The sequence below is a fragment of the Grammomys surdaster genome, unplaced genomic scaffold (assembly GCF_004785775.1).
Source record: "Grammomys surdaster isolate TR1022 unplaced genomic scaffold, NIH_TR_1.0 126178, whole genome shotgun sequence".
Classification (NCBI taxonomy): Eukaryota; Metazoa; Chordata; class Mammalia; order Rodentia; family Muridae; genus Grammomys; species Grammomys surdaster.
Genome location: NW_021620984.1, coordinates 7,758,148 through 7,777,708, shown reverse-complemented (window position 1 = coordinate 7,777,708; position 19,561 = coordinate 7,758,148). Strand labels below are relative to the sequence as shown.

Below are 19,561 nucleotides of genomic sequence, written 5' to 3'. Positions count from 1 at the left end.
TCCGGGCTTTGTCATTGCACTTGTCCCAGCGCGTGAGACGCCCGGGAGGCGCGTCCCAGGAGGGCTCCGCGCTCAGGGGTCACCCGCCCTGGCGCGGCCTAGCTGCGAGCGCCTCCGGGTCCCCGCGGGCGCCCCCGGGGCCGGCCTGGCGCGCTGGGCCCGGACCCGCCTCGGCTACGGAACGGGCGAGGTGTGGGGGCGGGGAGCCTCCGGGGACCGAGCGGCGCCCCACGGGCGGGTATGGGGGGAGGTGGCTGGTGAGCGCTTGGGGTCTCCGGGACGCGGTGGGAATCCGAGTGCCCGCCCTGTGCCCTCCGACCCGCTCCGGGCGCCGGGTGACATTCGCTCGCCGGCCGAACATGGTTGGTGCAGAGCGGCAGCCACCACTTCCTCTCCGCCCAGCCGGCCCGGCTCTCTGGGCGAGCTATGCGGGCCGCGGCCAATCGCGGTGCCCGGCCAGTCTCTGTCGCTCGGCCTTGGGGGCCGGCTCCCCTGAGCGGCCCGGGAAGCCTTCACGAGAGCTCAGGGCTCCGGCTCCCCGGACGCTGTCCGCTGGGGCCCGGGTCTCGGACCGTTTGCCACCCTCAACCCCTCGTTCCTTAGGAGCAGGGAAGGGAAGGAGACTGGCAGCCTCAGCCGCGAGCCAGGACTGTGCTCGGGCACCAGGTGAGACGCAGGGATCAGTCCAGACCCTAGGTGGTCGGATGTAAATAAGACCCTCGGAATTGGCAGGCGAGGTTGTCACTCGTTTGCGAGCCGGTTTGCAGGTCCTTAACAACCCAGTGTGTTTGAAACTTGGGGGACATGTCCCTCGTCTCCTCCTCCCTCCCGTGTGGACACTCCTTGTCCTTCCCTGGTTGTGTCTGTGCCAGGGAGGCGAAGTGGTGCTGGGGTTAGCCTTCTGCCACTGGCCTCCCTGTGGCTGGGACTCCGGGCTGCTCTTGATGAATGGCTCCAGAGGGAGGGCGGAGGATAGTTACATTTCCTGTTGTGCATTTTCAGGAATCACAGGAGCTTGTCGTCAAGCCTGAAGTCATTTATTAGTTTTGTTGGTTTGTTTGTTTGTTTGTTGTGTTTTTGTTTTTGTGTTTTGCATCGACTGACTGCAAGTAGCATTTGAAGTTAGCAGTCTGCACTTCTGGTGCTTAAGGGCAGGTGCAGGGACCGGTTTGTTTAAGCCTACTGTTTCTAGAAGGTGGTTGATTGCATGGTAGACAGTTGTACACTGCCTGCTCTGGGCAGGGCCCCAGAGGTTGCCCTGTTTAACTTAATCACTGGCCCAAGTGCAGGATTCTATGATTTTTCTCAACTATCATTCTTTTTTGGGGGGGTGGGGTGGGGTGGTGTGTGTCACAAAAATAGAAACCAATAAAATGTTGCCATTTTGGCTTTTCTAAGGCAGCTTCAAGCAAATGGAATATTTAGGGCTTGAGTTGGCATCTCTAAGGAGTAACGTTGGAACGTCTATTGATTGATGGGGCAAAGTCCGGAATTTCACTGTAATTGGTGAATGATTATAATTTATAGCCTAGCTTGTTGTGTAAGAAGTTAGATTTTGGCCTGCGCTTAGATCCAAGAGATCTTGTCTGATATGATTTGTTACTGCTTCTTAAAATTAAACACTTACATATTTCATTCTCAATGAGTGGTCTTCTTTTTTTTTTCCTGTTGACTTTCAAAAGTTAGGAAGAGTTGCACATGCTTCAGAATGACTTACCTGTAAAAAATGTCATCTTCATGAAAAAAAAAAAAAGAGGACTTATTGGAAGCAAATTAAGGCAAAAGAGGAATTGCCTTGAAGTCCTGACAGCCCTAGGAACTATGGCCCCTGAAATACTTCATTAAGTAAATATTTAATATACCAGAGCTAGTGAAAGCTGTTTAAATCTAAGAGTGGAAGACTTGAGACTTGGATAGTCATGTGATTCACATGGGTTTCCTCACATACTCAAGAGCACCACCCTTTTAATCTTAGCTTTATTCAGTAAAAGCTGGATTTCTTTCCCAGCATTTTCTCTTCCTTTTTTTTTTTTTTAAATAGGAAACAGACTACTGAACTGTACACTGGGCATCTCATCACAGGTCCCTTATCTGCCTCCTGCCAAACAGGCTTAAAGCGATCTGGAGAACTTATTTATATATTTGACAAATATTTGTGGGCCATGAACTACCAGACACAGTGGCAGGCTGTGTGGAACCAACTGGAACCAAGAGGGACAGACAACCTCTTCAGGTTCTACAGAAGTTGCATTCTAGCTGTGAGCTGACAACAACCAAAACTAAATACAGTCATTACCTCTGGGGGTTAGTCTAAGAAAGGGAATAGTGTATTATACTTACAGAGCTGCTTTGGGGGAACAATTGTGATACTGTGTGTGGAAGAACTTTGTGTAAATTATAGCAACCCACAAATATGTCACACATTGACTTTCTAAGTTCTATTATATTTCTGTTAAAGCTAAAAAATATATAGGGAAGTGAGTGTCCCTACACATACCTTTTATCCCAGAGTTAAGGATGCTGAGGCAGGAGGATTGTAAGTTCAAGGTCATATACAGGCTGAGAGCCTGTTCATAAAATAAAAGTGAGGAATCACAATCAGGACAGATAATGGCAAAGAATTAAATATTGGAAAACTATTATATGTAAACGATCAAAAAATATTTAGCAGTGAAATATTAGATGAAGGAATTTTTCTTTTTTGGCTACTAGGAAAAAAATTAAGTGGTATCCATGGAGATTGAATGATACCGGAATAACTGACTTGGATGCTTGTTTTTCCAACTTATTTATAAATTAAATTAACTTACTGTAATGAACTCATAATAAAGACATCATACAACCAGATTAAGGTAACCACTCAGATGAACAGTTGCCTGATCCCAGACTCGGTGATTTCTCCTAACCTCTATGCAGTTAGAATGACCTCTCTGAAGTCAAGGGGCATCACTTGGGGGTTCACACTTCATTAGTAGTTACATCCTCATTAATAGTTAATATTCATCAATACTAACAAAACCTAGAAAAAATATTAGCTTTATGTTCTCCTATATAAGTCATTGTTTCCTTTACCTGCATTCTTTCTCCTTCACCTAATATTGCTCCTTCTTGATCTCTTTTCTAAATAGCATACGACCCCCCACACTTACAGCTGTGTGAATACATATGTGTGTATTTTAGGTTAGGATCTGAGTATGAGATACAACATGTTTTCCTTTTTTATAATACAACACACAGGTGACATTGTTCTTTGGTCTGAATTTTCTTCACCATTGTGTCAGACTCATTAAGTTATTGCTAATACAGATACGGCTTAGCTGTCTTCTAGATTTCCTTGTGCTGTCATTAAAGGGACTTCGTTGACTTGGATTCACTGACTTCCGGAGTGCTCAACACTGTATTTGTAAAGTAATACGACATTACAGGCAAAAATAAGCATCAATAGTATATATTTGTAATATATGATATGTGCACAAATAAATTGCTGTGAAATGACAGAGGAAGTACTAACAATAAAGCCAATTATGTTCATCTGTATGGCACTCCATATTCCTTCCTGAATGGGGGAGGAGCTGAGCAGGACTTTCCACCTCTGTCTGCCCTGTTCATGACCTGCTCTTTGGTTTACATGGATTAATATTTAGTTCAGAATATCAGTTTATTGTATAATGGGTTGAGTTGAGGGGGTGTGTTAGCTAGTGGAGATTGTAGCCAAGGAAGTTTGATCAAGCTTTGACTTAGCCCCAAAAGAATAATAAATTATGTATGGGTATCAGATTTAAACATGAAGCCATTATTATAAAATAAAATACGAAAGAAAAACATCTACCCAGAAAAGTGCATGCCCCAGGCAGCTGAGACCCAACTCTGGCCATGATGTAAAGATTCCTCAGGCTGTCTCTGAATTCAGAGCACGCAGTAAGCCTATGATTGCCAGCATTTGACTGTCAGGAAGCCCTTTAAATTGATTTTACACCTTACAAGATTCATCTTAGGACAGAGTCTCTGGGACAAACTGTTCATTTAGGAAGGCTTCTTTTCACTACTTCGATACTTGGGGCTTCCAGTCAGAACTCCTGGCCAACTTGGAGAAAATGTGATTCTCATCAAATCTAGTAAATCTTATTTTACCCAAACATAGGGAAACCCCATGGGTTGGCACTCTGGGAAGGTCTGTGTTAAACTTTCAGTCCTGAAATACTGGAACCAGCTGAGGACTTCCCTCAGAGCTTCGAGTTCTTCTGGGGATCCAGAAATCCCATACCATAACTTTAATGAATAGTTAGTTAAATGTGGTGACCCACAAACATATTCACTTATCAAACATTTGTCAACAACTGGCCATGTACAGGGTTTTGTATAGAGGAAGGTGAATGGGCTCAGAAGCCTAGAATTCACTACATGCACACACACACACACACACACACACACACACACACAAAATTTATATACACATAAACACATATTACATGTATATAAATTACTTAGTTTCAAGGTCTAGTCATATACAAATTATATAAATTGATTTGTTTCAAGTAATACAGACACACACATATGCACATGTGTGTGCACACACTCACACCCCACATGTGCATACGTGTATGTGCACTGAATTGAACCCATAGCCTTGAGTGTGCTAAGCAAGTGCTCTGCCATTCAGCTATACCCTGAGCCTTGGAGTTGACTTTTCATCTCTTTTACTCATTCTTTAGTAACTTCCCCTTTTGAAACCTTAATTCCACAAACTGTGGTTAGATAGTCCTGCAGTCTTCAGGGGACCAGGCCAGTACATTTGTTTGTTATTAAATGACCAAGGGAAAGGACCATTTAGAAACCATTCAGGATTTTTTAGATTGGAGTATTATAGTATATTACAGTATATCATCTCTCTCTTCTCCTCTCACTCAATATGAGCCTCTTGTTCCCTACAGCATACCAGGTTCATCATCCCAGTCTCCTTTCACTGTGTGGCCAGGGCAAAAGCACAGAACCACTTACTATTCAAGGACTTCTTTCCCAGGCCTAGTCTTTAGTCTTGGCCATGGCCAAGCAAAGAGCAAGCAAAAGCCACTTGCTTCTGCATTGTCCATATTGCTTTGAATAGAACTCACCTGTCTTGGGACTGTCCTTATTGACATGAGTCTTCATACCCCAAATGGTATTCACATCATGGCTCTTCTTCTCTGACTTTTCCATTTCAAGAGAGATTGTGCTGTCCCTGTGTGCAGGAAGGCCGTAGATAGTTTGGGTGGGTTATTTTTCCTGACTTATTTTGTTTCTGTTCTGTTTTGCATTTCCTTTCATTAGCTCTGATAAACCAGAAAGAACTAGAGTTGAACAAAGAGATGTGTGGGGACCCATAAGAAAAAGAGGAGGCTCATGGGGGGGCACTTCTTAAGCATTTTTCTTTTTAAGTCCTGAGAGCACAACCAATGTAAGCCAAACATAGATCTTAATTTAAGATTTTGTGTAATAAAAGCCTGTCCAGTTTTCATTACATGAATTTCTTTTTTTTTAATGATAAAGTACCTCCCATGTCATTTTCCTAAATGATTTATTTTCAAATGTACTTCATCAATCTACTGCTATCTTTGTACCAGCTTTGGATGACCAAATGAAAGTGAACTTACACTGTAACTTGCCCTTCATGAGCCTATGTCTGTCAGATTTAGGGGCAATCCAAAGAAGTTTGTAGCTAGAAGATGCTTTTTTGGCTCATGAGCTTCACATCCCTGACTCACTCCACATCTTGTTTGGTTGACATTTTGAGTGTGAAGGAGCTGCATACAAATGGCCTTATTTCAGCCAATGTCAGATATTTGTTTTTATTTTGTTTTTCTTATTCTAGATTTATTGGAGAAGAGAAAAAGAATAGCTATGGGAAGAGAGTGTCCAGACACCTAAGCAGGGTGTTGGAAGGGCGGGCGGTGGGTAGAACAGTAGCAAAGGAAGAATTGGAGAGAGAATAAGGAAAAAGTGAGATAGTGGATTCTTGGTACTGGAAGAGAAGGAAGAGGCAGTCGGGCAGGCAACACTGTGTTACTGCCACAGCTGGTGTGGATGGTTAACATTTACTTTTTTTTTTTTTTATTGGATGATTTATTTACATTTCCTATGTTGTCCCCTTACCCCATCCCCCACCACCCCCTCGGAACCCCCAATCCCCTCGCCCCTCCTCCTTCTTCTCTGTGGATGTAACCTCTATCTACCCCCCCCCACTCCCACCTCCCCACCCTCAAAATTCCCACCCCCTGGGGCATCCAGCCTTCATGAGGTCAAGGTTCTCTTCTTCCACCTATGCCCAGCAGGGCCCTCCACTTTTACATATTCAGCTGAAGCCCTGGATCCCCCCCAAGTGCTCCCAGGCTGGTGGTTTAGACCCTGGGAGCTGTGGTTGGTTGGTATTGTTGCTCTCCTCATGGTGCCGTAAGTGTATGAGTGTTTTGCCTGCATGTATGTCTGTGTATCATTTGCATGCTTGGTCCTTGTAGAGGCCAGACAAGGGTGGCTGATTCCCTGGAACTGGAGTTACAGATGGGTGTGAGTCTCTGTGTGGATTCTTCTAACTGAACCTGGGTTCTCTGGAAGAGCATCAAGCCATCTTAACCACTGAGCCATCTCTTTGGCTCCAAGTTTGGAATTTTATTTTATTTTTAACATTTTAAGTGTTATATACGACTAAGTTAAATTCCAGGAAGTTTCTTTCATTACAAATTTTCAACTACATTATGGAGTTTAAGGAAGGAAAGATGAACAAGTACTTAGTCAGGGGTCAACTGAAATGCTTAAGAGCTTCTACTGTTGCCTTTGAGGTTAGACCTTTTAACCCCATGGAAGACAGATTGTGACAGGAAACTGCAGCGCAGGAGCTTACAGGGGACTTACTAGACTTATAGGAGACTGTCACTTTGGCATGGTTGAGGTCACCTTACAGGTATTCATGTTGAAGTATTAGGAACTGAAGGACTGAGACTCACACTGTAAGCCCCGGAAATGTTCTCAAAAAAGAAAAAAAAAGCCTCCCAGAAGATAGGAGGCAATACAATGAATCAAAGACACTATGACAGCTCTTATAGGTCCTCTTCCTCTCCCCCGTGCTGCTCTTTGATTGGATGTTATTTTTGTCAGATCACAAGTAGTATATGTTGAACTAGGAAAGTGGAATGTGCAGTATTGTGTTCTCTTCAAGAAAGGTGAAGGTTGAACTGTAGTAGCACTGTAGCTACGTAGGTACCTCAGGCCACCTACTGTTGGGAAACCTAGGGGATCATAATGTAGTTGAGGTTTTACACAGAGGAATTTTCTGGAATTTAACTTGGTGGTATATGCTTACAGTGTTAAATGCTAAAGTTAACATGCTTGAACATGTAACATGTCACAGTGATGCATACTTGCCATCCTGACATCAGGGAGACTGAGGCAGGAGGATTGTTACAAAGTTGAGGCTGTCTTGGGTTATATAGTGAGTGGAAGGCTAGCCTGGATACACAGTGAGACTTTGTTTCAAAACAAACAAACCTCAACCAAGCAAGAGTTAAACTTTCTGATCCCTTAAACTAGAGGTTCGAACAAAGATTTATGTTTAAGGGTGTTTATTTATTTGAATTTTACTATATAGAACTTGGGAGCCCTTTGAATATCTAACAAGAAAAACATATGTAAATTATGATATATCTGGAAGATAGGTAGTTTTTAAAATTCATACTTTTGAATGGCATTTAAAGAGGGAAAACATTTATCCTATGCTAGTTGGCTGGGAGAAAAGGAGATTAGATTATACCCCACACTTATTTTAAAATTATATACATTTTGTTTATGCAATGCTAAAAATGGTGGAAGAAAAAAGTTTGATAGTAGGATTATATTTAATTTCTTTTAGTACCCTTGGGACACTTTGTATTTTCTGAATTTGAATTAATTTTGGATCATAGTTACTCTCATACCTAAAGAAACAATGCTCATGTGTCCCTACTGGTCTATCTCTAGCAAATGTGAAATTAGAAAAAGGAAATTGGACCAGGCAGTGGTGGCACACACCTTTAATCCCAGCACTTGGGAGGCAGAGTCAGGCAGATCTCTGTGAGTTCAAGGCTAGCCTGGTCTACAGAGTGAATTCCAGGACAGCTGGAAATACACGGAGAAACCTTGTCTCAAACCAAACTCACACAATAAATAAATAAATAAATAAATAAATAAATAAATAGATGGAAATTGGATGCTGCTGAGGATGCTACCTATAGACTTAGCCATTTTTCAGCTCACTCTGCTTTCTTGTCCAAATTCAGGGTCTAGAACTGGGGCTCTTCTAACCAAGGCTGGGAGACACCATCGCCTCACTAAGCCAAGAACTAGTAACAGTCTAAGATGTTACCCTACTTGACGGTTCTGCCTTTTATGATTGTAAATACCATAGAAACACATAACATCTGAGCAGGAGACAAGAGTCACTGATATTTACAAGCAAGCCAACAAGAGGATCATTGCAGCGTTGGTCCACACACCTAGATCCTGGTGGGTCACAATTGGAGCATTTCACTCTGTGGCTAAACTGTCCCTCTCCCCAGGATCAGGTCTCTGCTGACATACATGAGTGTTAACATCATGGGATGTCTTCTGTGGTCTGTCCCTATCCTTTTTGCAGTAGAAATGCTTGGGCAGATAGGGGTCTTCTTAGCTTTAGCAACTCGGGACACTAATTAAGCAAGAGATTTGGACCGGGCAGTATTATTTGGTCCTATTGAGGAGATGAGGTTTTTTTGTTTTTGTTTGTTTTGTTTTTGTTTTTGTTTTCCTATTAGATAAGAGCAGTCAATTTAGACAGATGGTCACAGATCTAATTCTCAGGGTGTATGCAAGTAAGAGGCCTGGTGAACCATCCCTTCCCTTTGCGTCCTATACCATCCCTGTTGATTTCATGTCAGATGTCTTGTCCCAGGAGGACAGGGCAGCTGTTCCTGCCACACCCACTTTGTAGATCTCAGGGACACTTAGGAAGCTGTTGTCTCTCTATCATCTCTGATTTTTCTCGGTGAAAGAAGACTCCGAGTACCTAATTTTTATCTGATGAACTATTAGAACAGTTTCACTCCAATTATGAATACAAACTCATTTTACGATTGTGATAAAAGCCACCTGCTTGTTTCTTATTTTTTTAAAGTATCTATATTAGAAAAGCAAAAGAAAGAAGTGAAATTAATAATGAAAGCTGTTTAACCCATCACTTTGCAAATATTAGTCTTTCAATATAATCAGTGCAAAAACAATGTTATTTTACTTTACCCTTTCAAGCCCAGTGTGTTTTTTTTAACCTGCAGCTTGCCTTAATTCAACATTGTGCGTGCTCAGCAGACACAGGGCCTCACAGCTACCTATTAGATGGTCCAGCAGGTGAAAGATGCCCAGAGATGATCTGGGACTTGCTCAGTTGATATAGTACCTGCTGCACAAGCCTGAGAACCGGAGTCCGATCCCCAGCACCTATGTAAAAGCCAGGCCTGGTGATCCACACTTGTAATCCCAGCACTGGGGAGGTGGAGACAGGAGGATGCCTGTCAGTAACAAGCCTTTTATCAAAACAAAGATAGTCTGTATCTGATGAGTGATGCTGCAGGTTATCCCAACACACTGACACTGACACAGACAAAGACACACAGACACACAGACACAGACACAGAGAGAGGGAGAGGGGAAGAGGGAGGGGGAGGGGGAGGGGGAGGGGGAGAGGGAGAGGGAGCGAGTGAGCCAGCGAGTGCGAGCGAGGGACAATCTTAATACAAAGGAATGGAGTCTAAAAAGACTGAAGGGAGGCAGGTGAAGTCTTGTTTTCATCAGAACCTCACAACTCTCCTTTGCCTTCTCATCATAAGATTTACCGGATTTTTTTTTTCAGTCCAAACCAATAAATATTCCGAGCGCTCACAGAAGCAGTACGTAGCAATACATACACTGTTCCCACGGCCGCGAGCTGTGTGTACACCTGAGTGTCTGTGGGCCTCTCAGCGTGCTTTGAAAGGCTTTGGTTATTTGTACTTTTTTATTTCCCTCTCCTCCGTGATATGTTATTTGAGAGCCTGTGTCATGTGTTTCTTTGCATTCCTCATGGGCACTTGATACGCAGTAAGAACTAGATAAATATTTGTTGCTTTGATTTTCCGTTGAAGGCAAAAGGTGAGCTTGGAAAGCTGAAATCCAGCTCAGAAGGGATGGTACAGGTCTGCTTTGTGTTAGAAACCTATTGGTACATGTATCTAGCACATAGGCAAGGAGTCTGGTCACTTAGCAAGGGGACGTGACACTATGCAGAAGAGGTTCAACACTCAGAAGGTGAAAAATCATTCACCTTTTCTCTTTCATACCAAGACATTTGAAAGAACCTGACATTTCATTCCCAACAGTGATATTTACACCTTTTTACGAATATAAATCTATTTTGTTGTAAATTGGAGACAAGCTTCCCAGAACTGCTGTTTTCTATGTGAATTAAAGTAGCTATGCCTTCGTTAACGCCACTAACACAAACTTCCAGCCCTTAACCTGTGAAGTGAAAGTCCTTTGAAATAAAATGCAGTGTTTTATGGCTGCTTCCATTTGTTCACCTTGACTTTAATTGTTGGGCTGAAGCACCAGGCCTGTCCACAGAGCTAGGGCAATTTATTTTTTACTGAAGCCAACCTAAGAAATGCTTAGGTAGCCTGTCACTGCAAGATTAAATGTGACCTTCATGGAATCCTGTTAGCAGGGCCAGCAGCTAGAAAAATAAAGACTAAACCAAAATGTTCAGCAACAAAATTCCCAGCTGTTCAGTGGGGTAGAACTTTCCTGATTATTCTCTTCCAATAAAAACACAGCAGATTAGTTTTAAGTGAATTCTAGTTGGTTTAGGGATTTGCAGCCGACAGAAGAACAGAAAAAATATAATCTCTCTTTAAAATAATAATCCAGAAGGCTAGTCTATATAATGTGTCTTTCTTGGGGGAGCAGTTAGTATTTTCCTTGTATGGGAGAATTTAACTTTCATGCATGGTTGGTCTCACCTTTCAAGTTAAGGACTTCTTAATAAGGAAAGAACTGTAATAGAGAAGTCAGTCTTGAGGCTGTTGTCACAAGAGCAGGTGTCTAGGGATGTGGGGCACATTGGTACCTGCCGCCATATTTGAAGCTTTCCTTTCTTCTCTCCACTATAGAAGGAAGGCAGAAGTTTGAAAGCTCATAAAGGAGGCCCTAGGAGAGATGGTAGAGGAAATGGGTCTTCCATTTTGAGATATGTTACACCGATGACATATTCAGATGATGCGTATATTCAGAGTCGTTAGAAATTACAGGAGAGGAATTGCTAGGGACAGGTGGCTTTATCAAAAATATTGATTATTGATTGATTTTATATTTCTTGAGTATCAATACAGCTACAGTTTGGTAGACAGGATCGAGGAAGGTGCTCGGCAGAAAGGATCAACTGTTTTGATCATGTGTTGGGTCATTTACTTGGGTGTTATGTGGTGCAAGCTGAAGAGGGAGGGGTATTGTCTTAGCTAGGTATCTCCATTCTCCACACCAAGGAGCCTTAGTTACTTATAGCAGGATCAAGTAACCAGGCAACTACAGAAAGAGAATGGTTTTAGCTGCCACTAGAGGTTGTCTGTGAGTCCAAGGCCACTTCACAGCTCTCTGATCTTGTCCAGAAAGCCACGGAGAGCACGGGACAGACATTTTGACCAGGTACAGACATCTGATTGCTTTAGAAACCAGATTACTGGTAGATTGTAAAACAGGCCTAAAACCATAGACTTTTTTGGTGTTATTGGTGTTTTCCCATGATACATCCATGTGTACCTGCGACCTGTAGAGCTCCTGTCAGGGGCCTGATTTCATTGAGGAAACCTGATGTGACTCAGGCAGATGGCTGTCTCCACATGATACTTCCCTTTCCCCTGAGGTAGATGCAGTCACTGCCCCATCTCTCCCTAGAGGCCTGTGCTGAGAGAACCTGCCTCATGGAGTGATTTGTGGGGCTCTCTTCTCACCTGGCCTGCGAGGACATCACTATGAAGGGAAAATTGGCCTTCAATTAATTTTTAAAAATGTCCTCTCTCTCTCCCTCTCTCCCCCTTTTCTCTCCTTCTTCTTCTTCCCTCTTCTTCTCCCCTTTCCCTCTCCCCTTTCCCTCTCTTCCCCCTTTTCTCTTCCTCTTCCTCTCCCCTCCCTTCCCCTCCCCTCTCCCTCTCTCTCTTTTTCTTTCTGTATATATGTGTCTATAGTGAATACTTCAAGTCACATGTGTTAAAAATAATTACTATTCATCAGAAAAGACTGAAGAAAACAGGGGCAGAGGGTGGCAAACTTATAAATAAACGCCCCTTGTCTCTCACTCTTTCTTTTCTGTTGCAATTTTTAAGTCATAAAATTTGCCTTTCCAGTCATCTTTACATGGACAGCTTAGTGGACTTAAGTTCATTTACAACGTTGTGTAACCCTCTCCACTAACCAGTTCCTGATTTTTTTTTTTTTAAAGAAAGTCATCTCACCAGAAACTCGATTCATATTTAACAGTCACTTCGTTTTTCTTGGTCCCTGGAAACCACCGTTCTCCCTTCTCAGGGAATGTGACTCTTGGTGTCCGTGGAAGCGTATCACATCTGCCTTTTTGTCTGACACACCTCACTTGGCAGCCTGTTTTCTTTGGTCAGCCTTGCTTATGTATGGCATGAGTCAGAATTCATCTCGATTTTCCAATGAAAGATGTTCCCGAGTCGTTTGTTAATCCATTCATCTGTTGGTGGACCCTGGGGCTGTTACTATCTTTTTGCTCTCGTCCTGAGCAATGCTGCTTCGGATATTGATGTAAAAAAAAAATCTATTTGAGGTACTTCTACCTGGGCACCTCTCCGCTTCTCTGCTCTCTAAGCCCTTGTGGGTATATCTCTACTAAGACGCTTGCTCCTCTTCCTCTGTTGGAGCCCTTCCTTTCCCTAGAAAGCTCTCGCAGCCCACCTCTTCAGCTGGTTCCTCCTCTGCCCGCTCTAACCACTTGTCCCACCTCCTCTACTGGGTAAGCTGCCTGCTTTGTCTACTATTATTACCACAGAAGTCCCATGCTGTGCCAGCTCCTTTCTCTCTACTTGGCCCCCATTATGTGGAAAGGGATGCCTCGTCTCTATGATTTGGGACATTTCTGCCCCACAAGCCTCTCAGTCGGCTTGGGGAAACCCCAGATTGAAATTTTTTCGTTACAACTCTTACCCCCTCTGCTCCCTTCAGGCACTTCATTTATCCCCCCTCAGAGTTACGGAGCTGAGGAGCTGTGGCCCACATCTTTCTTAAGCCCTTCTGGGCCTCTATGATATTGGAGTCCTCCCTCAGATGGAGTTCCTATCTTGACCCCGTCCCTTCTGTCTCTCAGCTCCCTCCTTCCACTGCGTCTGTGTGCCCTACTGGGCCTGTAGCTTCCTTACAACCACTCAGAACTCATATGGCCTTTTCTTTTTACTTTCTTGGACACAGAGATCTTGTTAAAGCCTCCCTATCTTACCGCAAATGGCTTAGCCTCAGTACAGTACGGCTCCATCAATGACCAAAAATTGGCACACCCGATTTTCAGAGCATCTGGTAACAACTCCTGTCACTGCATAAACAAATGACCCCCCCCCAAATCTCTTATATCTAGATTTGCTCTTCATGTTCAAGTCTCTAACCTCTAAAGTTTTTCTACTTTTCCACTTTAAAAAAATTTTTGTCTCTACAATTTCTTTGCTCTTAGGTCCCCAAAATAATCTTTTAATTCTCTTCTGTAAACTGTCATAAGATTTGTAAGTTCACTGGGCACGGTTTAAAAATCTGTAACAAAATTTAGCTGAAGATTTACAGCAAAGGGCTTAAAAGTCTATACAAAAGGAATCTTAATTTGCTGTAACTTATTATGCATGTGATTTGACTCTTAGGATATATCTTAGGATATACGGCATATATAATTTGGATTCAACTCTTCTTTAAATAACAGATCTACTAGGAAAATAGATATTTTTAAATAGCAACCATGTGGCTCACCACCATCTTGGCCAATGACCTCACCAGAAGGGAAGCAACCAGGTGCCTGGCAGTAATCTTTACTAAAGTTAAAAGAGTCCATGAAATGTAACTTCACCACCACCTCCCTTAGGAGGACCAGGTGGTATAAACCAACTAAGGCAATGTTCCTAAAACTTCACAGTCCTACTGAGCTCTCTGCTTGTCACTGAATCTTCCTTTAGACTAAGGAGGCAACGGCAGGTCTCCAAAATATCTTGGAATCGGATAGATTTCAGTATTATGATAAACCCCAAGGTTATAAACATATTCTTAGAGATATATGCTTAGCCAGTCATGCTTTTAATCACTATTCAATACCAGGATTCTATAAAATTTTAGATAAGGAGAAGAGGCTTGTTGGATAAAGCATGCTTTATTCTAAGGTTACAAAGGTATACTCATGTTAGCAGAAGCTGATCTCAGTGTCTGTTGAGCTACTAGGTCTTGGCTAACTTCTCAACATTAGACTTCTAGAATATTTAGGTAAGGAACGACATATGTTTGATAGATAAGGTTTATGAATTCCAAAGGACTACTCGGGGTAATAGTAATTGTTTTAAAGATCTATGTCTAGCCTCTCTGTCTTTGCTAACTCTGTTAAGCTTTAGATAGTTGGATAAATTGAGTCATACAAGAAACTATGGTACTCTGTAATGGTGCGCCTCGGAAGAGTCAGAAAAGTAAGGTGTCCAGTTTCTTTGTGAAGTTTATTTTTGGTCTAATAAAGTTCCCAGTTTCTCTACAGGCTGAATTTATGGGTTTCTTTTGATGCTAAAGGATCTTCAGTTAAATCTTCAACTCAAATTTTAAGGCTCAGACTTAACAGGGATAAAGCTTTAAAGCACTAATTTTATAAAAGCTACTAACTTGTTGTAAAAGCTTAAAGATAATTAAGATGTGCAAGTTGACACTCACCTTATAAATGTTTGAGTTTACGTTCATGCCTCAGACGTGCTAAGTACAGATGTAATGAGTTCATTTACAGTGACAAGCTTTAGTTAGCTTCCCCTTTAGGTCTGCAAGGTTAAGCCTAAAACAAGTAACTACCAATGAAGTTTGTTTAAAATCAGGTATACTTAGTAGATAGTCCTGAAACTCTTCAGAGATCTCCTGAATATGGCACTTACAATGTCCAATGTGAAAAAACTTCCTGCGATAGATGGAAATGCCAGCTCTCAGTGACAACTTTATGATCTCCAAAGATGATCGGGCGCAGACAACTCTACCTGGATTGTGGTAACATCAGCCATTGAACAAAGACTGTTCCATGCCTCACCCACCAGGGTCCGGCCTAAACTGTGGACCCTGTTGAGTTGACTGCTCTATTCTGCCTCATCAATATAGGTCAGGTTTCCCAAGTTCCTTCTCCACAGGAAAATCTCTGACCTTCTGGCTTTGGCACCTGCAGACCTGTGTGGTCCTGTGTGACATCTGAAGACCAACCGCTGCCATCCTCCCACAACCCCAGAAAAAAAAAAAAAAAACAACAACCAAAACCCAAACCATCTGGGAGCCTAGGGTAGCTAACTGGGAAGTCTCTGTCATTTTAATTGATACATAGATCATTTGGATTATACTTCCTTCTCTAATTTATCCCTCTCAGATCCCTGATGGTGTTGACGGCTAACTAGCTTCAGCAGTTTAACACCATCAAAGCAAACCAGCTCCTTCCAGCAAGGCTGCTGCTGTTGCCTGGACAGTCTGTTTTATATGGAAGGAAGCTCAGACCTCAGGCCTCACTTTTCTAGAGGGTCTAGGTCTCCTGCTGAAAAAGACAGAGACACAGACCCAGTTTACCTTGCTGGAAGTCTTTCCATAGAAAGAGACAAACTCACAAGGCAGGTTTCAATGTAACTTTTTTGTTGTTTCTTTATTTAAAGTAACTTGCTTTGCTATGGCTGCTGTAAGTAATCGACCACCCCTGTCTCATGACAAATGCTTGAATGGAAAGATCGGGTTTAAAGTTGAATGTAAGGTGTGAGGGTCTTAGGAAGGAACGTAAAGTATGTAGATGCAAGTTTTGAAGCTCCCAGGACGTGAAAGCTTCAGTTGTGAAGGTCTAAAAAGGTGATTTGGGTTGTGCAAATGCAAGTTGTAAAGGTCTACGGAAGTGCTCTAAGGTATGTGAAAAATCAGAAGTTTTAGATTTCTTTCCTTCTCTCTATGTTAACAACTTGAAGTAGTATATTAAGACTCTGAAAGTTCAGATTTTGACTGTTCATTAATGGAGCTCTGACAAGCCATTAATCTGGCTTTGGTGAGGTACTGCTCCTATTACAATAGGCACAAGCAAAAATGTACATTTCCTCTGTTGTGGTCTAAGTATAAGACTAAAGTGCTTCTCATTGTGCTGAGACCATCTCTGTCCAATCAGTCCTCTGGATAATATCCAGCCCTCTGGACAGAGGAAAGAATGTTTATGCTTTTAACTTGAAACCATAGCTTTTGCTATGGCTTGAAGGTGTGAGTCTTTTTGTTGTTGTTGTTGTTTTTGTTTGTTTGTTTTTTGTTGATGCTGTTGTTTTACAATGTAGATTTCAGTACAGATTACAAACAGATTCACAAGACGCTTTATTCCCCATAAGCAGTAAAGACAGCTCAGAAGAGATTATAGCTAGGGCACCCCACCTATAGGATAGGATACATTATAGTATTGCAATATAGATGCTGGCAAGCTATGCAGCGAGCTCTGAGGTTCCACTGTCATGAGTCATCACCCATCTAGGGTGTGTGTGTGTGCACATGTGTGCGTGTGTTCCCTATGAATGTCAGAAGAGACATTGGATATCTTGGAAGCAGAGTTATGGGTGATTGTGAGCTACCATGTAGATTCTGGAAACTAAATCCAGATTCTCTGCAAGAGAAACAAGTGCAAGAGAAGCAACTTCCAAGCCATCTCTTCAGTCCCCAAATTATGAGTTTCCTTGGTGATTATATCCTGTCTTACTGTCCCGACTCTTATTTTGTTGGACTGTGCAGTAAATAATTTCTTTCTACTGTATTTCAAGCCCTAAACTTTCTATTAAGGGAAAAAAATTAAACACCAGGGGTAGATTTGTGAATGTGAGTTAATGGCAGTCAGCCCTGGGTTTTAGGGTGACTGCTTGGGACTGACAGGGAAGTCCACTGGGTCCTGGGGTCCTTTGTATGACCCTGTCCTGGGGGCATTTGAATATCTTTGCTCACCCTGGATAGAGGACCATGACAGGCCAAAGTAAGGATGCCACCAGTGTTCAACATGAACCAATGATTTATTGTGGGTCACTCACTGAAGTGTTCACTCCCAGGAACATGGATTATTCAAAGGCAGGCACTGGAATCGCATCCTAGCATGGGAATAACTCTTGGGAGCAGAACCTCAGAACTCCCTACACAGCTGGGAGTCCCCAGCATCTATACTCCAATACTATACTGTATCCTACCTGTCCTATAACTGGTGTACTCTAGCTTTAATCTCCTCAGCTATCCTTACTGCTTATAGGGAGGAAGGGGTCTTGTGATTCTGTTACATTTCAGGGACTTCCTGAGACCTGGGAATTGTTTAATATCCCAAGTCTTTAGGAGCTTCTCCATAGAACAGAATGTCTCACTTCAGATGTAATCTTTACACGGTAGGCCCAGCATTTGTGTACTGTGCCAGGAGGAAGTATGTCAGCTCAGACTTAGGACAGTCCTCTTTGTAACAGTTCAGTACTATACTGTGTGGATGGGAAACATGTATTGCTGTAATAACAGATCTCTTAAGTAAATTGAGACATTTGAATATTTGTTCTGAATCATCAATAGGACGAGGAACCTTGTGTTTATGAGACAAGGTTTTAGTATGAAGTTCAGATCCGTCTCAAGGTTGAAATCCATGTGCACTATCATGCAAAGCTTCAGAATGAAGAACTTGTTCCTTTTTCTTACAAGAGCTATAGAGGATGAAGATGTTGGCTGGAATCCCAATTGTATCATAGCTAATTCATTGTTAGTTGACATTTATGCTCAAATTTTTACTTCATTCATTCTTTCTGGAAAATTGATTTTATTCAATTGTACAGCCTGGCAAGTTAATTCAGATGACAACTCAGTGACTTGCAAATATGGAGAAAGATGCATAGTATTGCATCTGACACAAGGTAGGGTAGTAAAAGAAGTCTCAGAACTTTTTATCCCTCCCATCCCCTCTTTAAGGATATGTATTTATTCTTATTCACGAGCATGCGCCCACATGTATGTCTCTGTGTACTAGGTGCATGCCATGCCCATGCAGGTAAGAAGTGGACATCAGAAGGCCTGGAGGTGGAGTTATGGATGGTTTCGGGCTCCTGTGTGGGTGCTAGGAACCAAACTTGGGCCCTCTGCAAAAGCAGCCAGTGCTCTGAATCACTGTTTCTTCAGCTCCCGGGCAAAACCTCTCCCCACCCCCAAGAATCCCTAAAATTAACTGTAAGTACTGTGCAAATGAATGTGACAGGGATGAAATTAAACTGAAGTTGGCTCTGCAAACCAGTTTAAAGGAAGCTCTTGCTGGAGTTAATTCCTCCGGCAGATGTTTGCGAGCAGCTGTGTATGGAGCACTGTGTGTGGAGCACTGTGCTGTAAAGATGTAAAGCTGAAAAATACCAAGCCATATTCTCCAAGATCTTAACAGTTTATGGATGGAGGAAGCAGGCAATGTAACCATCTGGTGACAAAATAAAAAGTGAAGACGTATGAGCATCAGAGAAGTGTGACAAGTATGAAGCTACTTGAGGGATGAGGGAGGAGGTGAGACTGTGGAGTGGCCTTTATTCACAACTTCTGGAAGGAGAGTGACAGTGTCAGCTGGTCACTAACGGGCAAGCTGGGAATCGTGGTTGGAAGAGCAGAAGAGAAAAGGAAGACAGGGAAGGCTGTAAATTCCTTATGCAGCTGGAGCCTGGAGAGCTGTCCAGTGTGGCTGAACAGAAGAGTCAGCAGGGGCTCTCATGGTCTGTGCCTGGCAGCACATATGTATGAGTGATGCCATGCCAGCACATACGTGTGCCAGCACATATGTGTGAGTGATGCCATGCCAGCACATATGTGTGAGTGATGCCATGTCAGCACATACATGTGAGTGATGCTACGCCAGCATATGCCTCTGTCGGCACATACCTGTGCCAGTACATATGTGTGAGTGATGCCATGCCAACACATATGTGTGAGTTATGTCATGCCAGCACATACATGAGGGTGATGCATGCCAGTACATATGTGTGCCAGCACACACGTGTGAGTGATGCTATGCTAGCACATATGTGTGCTAACACATATGTGTGAGTGATGCCATGCTAGCACACATTTGAAAATGATGGCATGCTTTCTACTTCCCCAGTTAGGAAAGGTCTTATCTGGAGTTAGAACAAAATTTTTCTTTTTCTTTTTCTTTTTTCCTCTCCTCTCCTCTCCTCTCCTCTCCTCTCCTCTCCTCTCCTCTCCTCTCCTCTCCTCTCCTCTCCTCTCCTCTCCTCTCCTCTCCTCTCCTCTCCTCCCA

At 42.8% G+C, this 19,561-nt stretch overlaps 1 protein-coding gene across 4 annotated transcripts in view; it reads left to right on the top strand.

Moving 5' to 3' along the window:
* The window catches only part of Irf2 (interferon regulatory factor 2), a 107,192-nt gene that overhangs the window by 1,084 nt on the left and 86,547 nt on the right, over positions 1-19,561 (top strand). The window contains exon 1 of one of the 4 annotated variants that reach the window (XM_028757717.1): positions 538-666. The exons of the other annotated variants lie outside the window; for them this stretch is intronic. The gene's annotated coding sequence lies outside the window, so the exon portion shown is untranslated. Of the gene's footprint in view, positions 1-537; positions 667-19,561 lie in introns of those variants that run through there. 4 annotated transcript variants of the gene reach the window in all.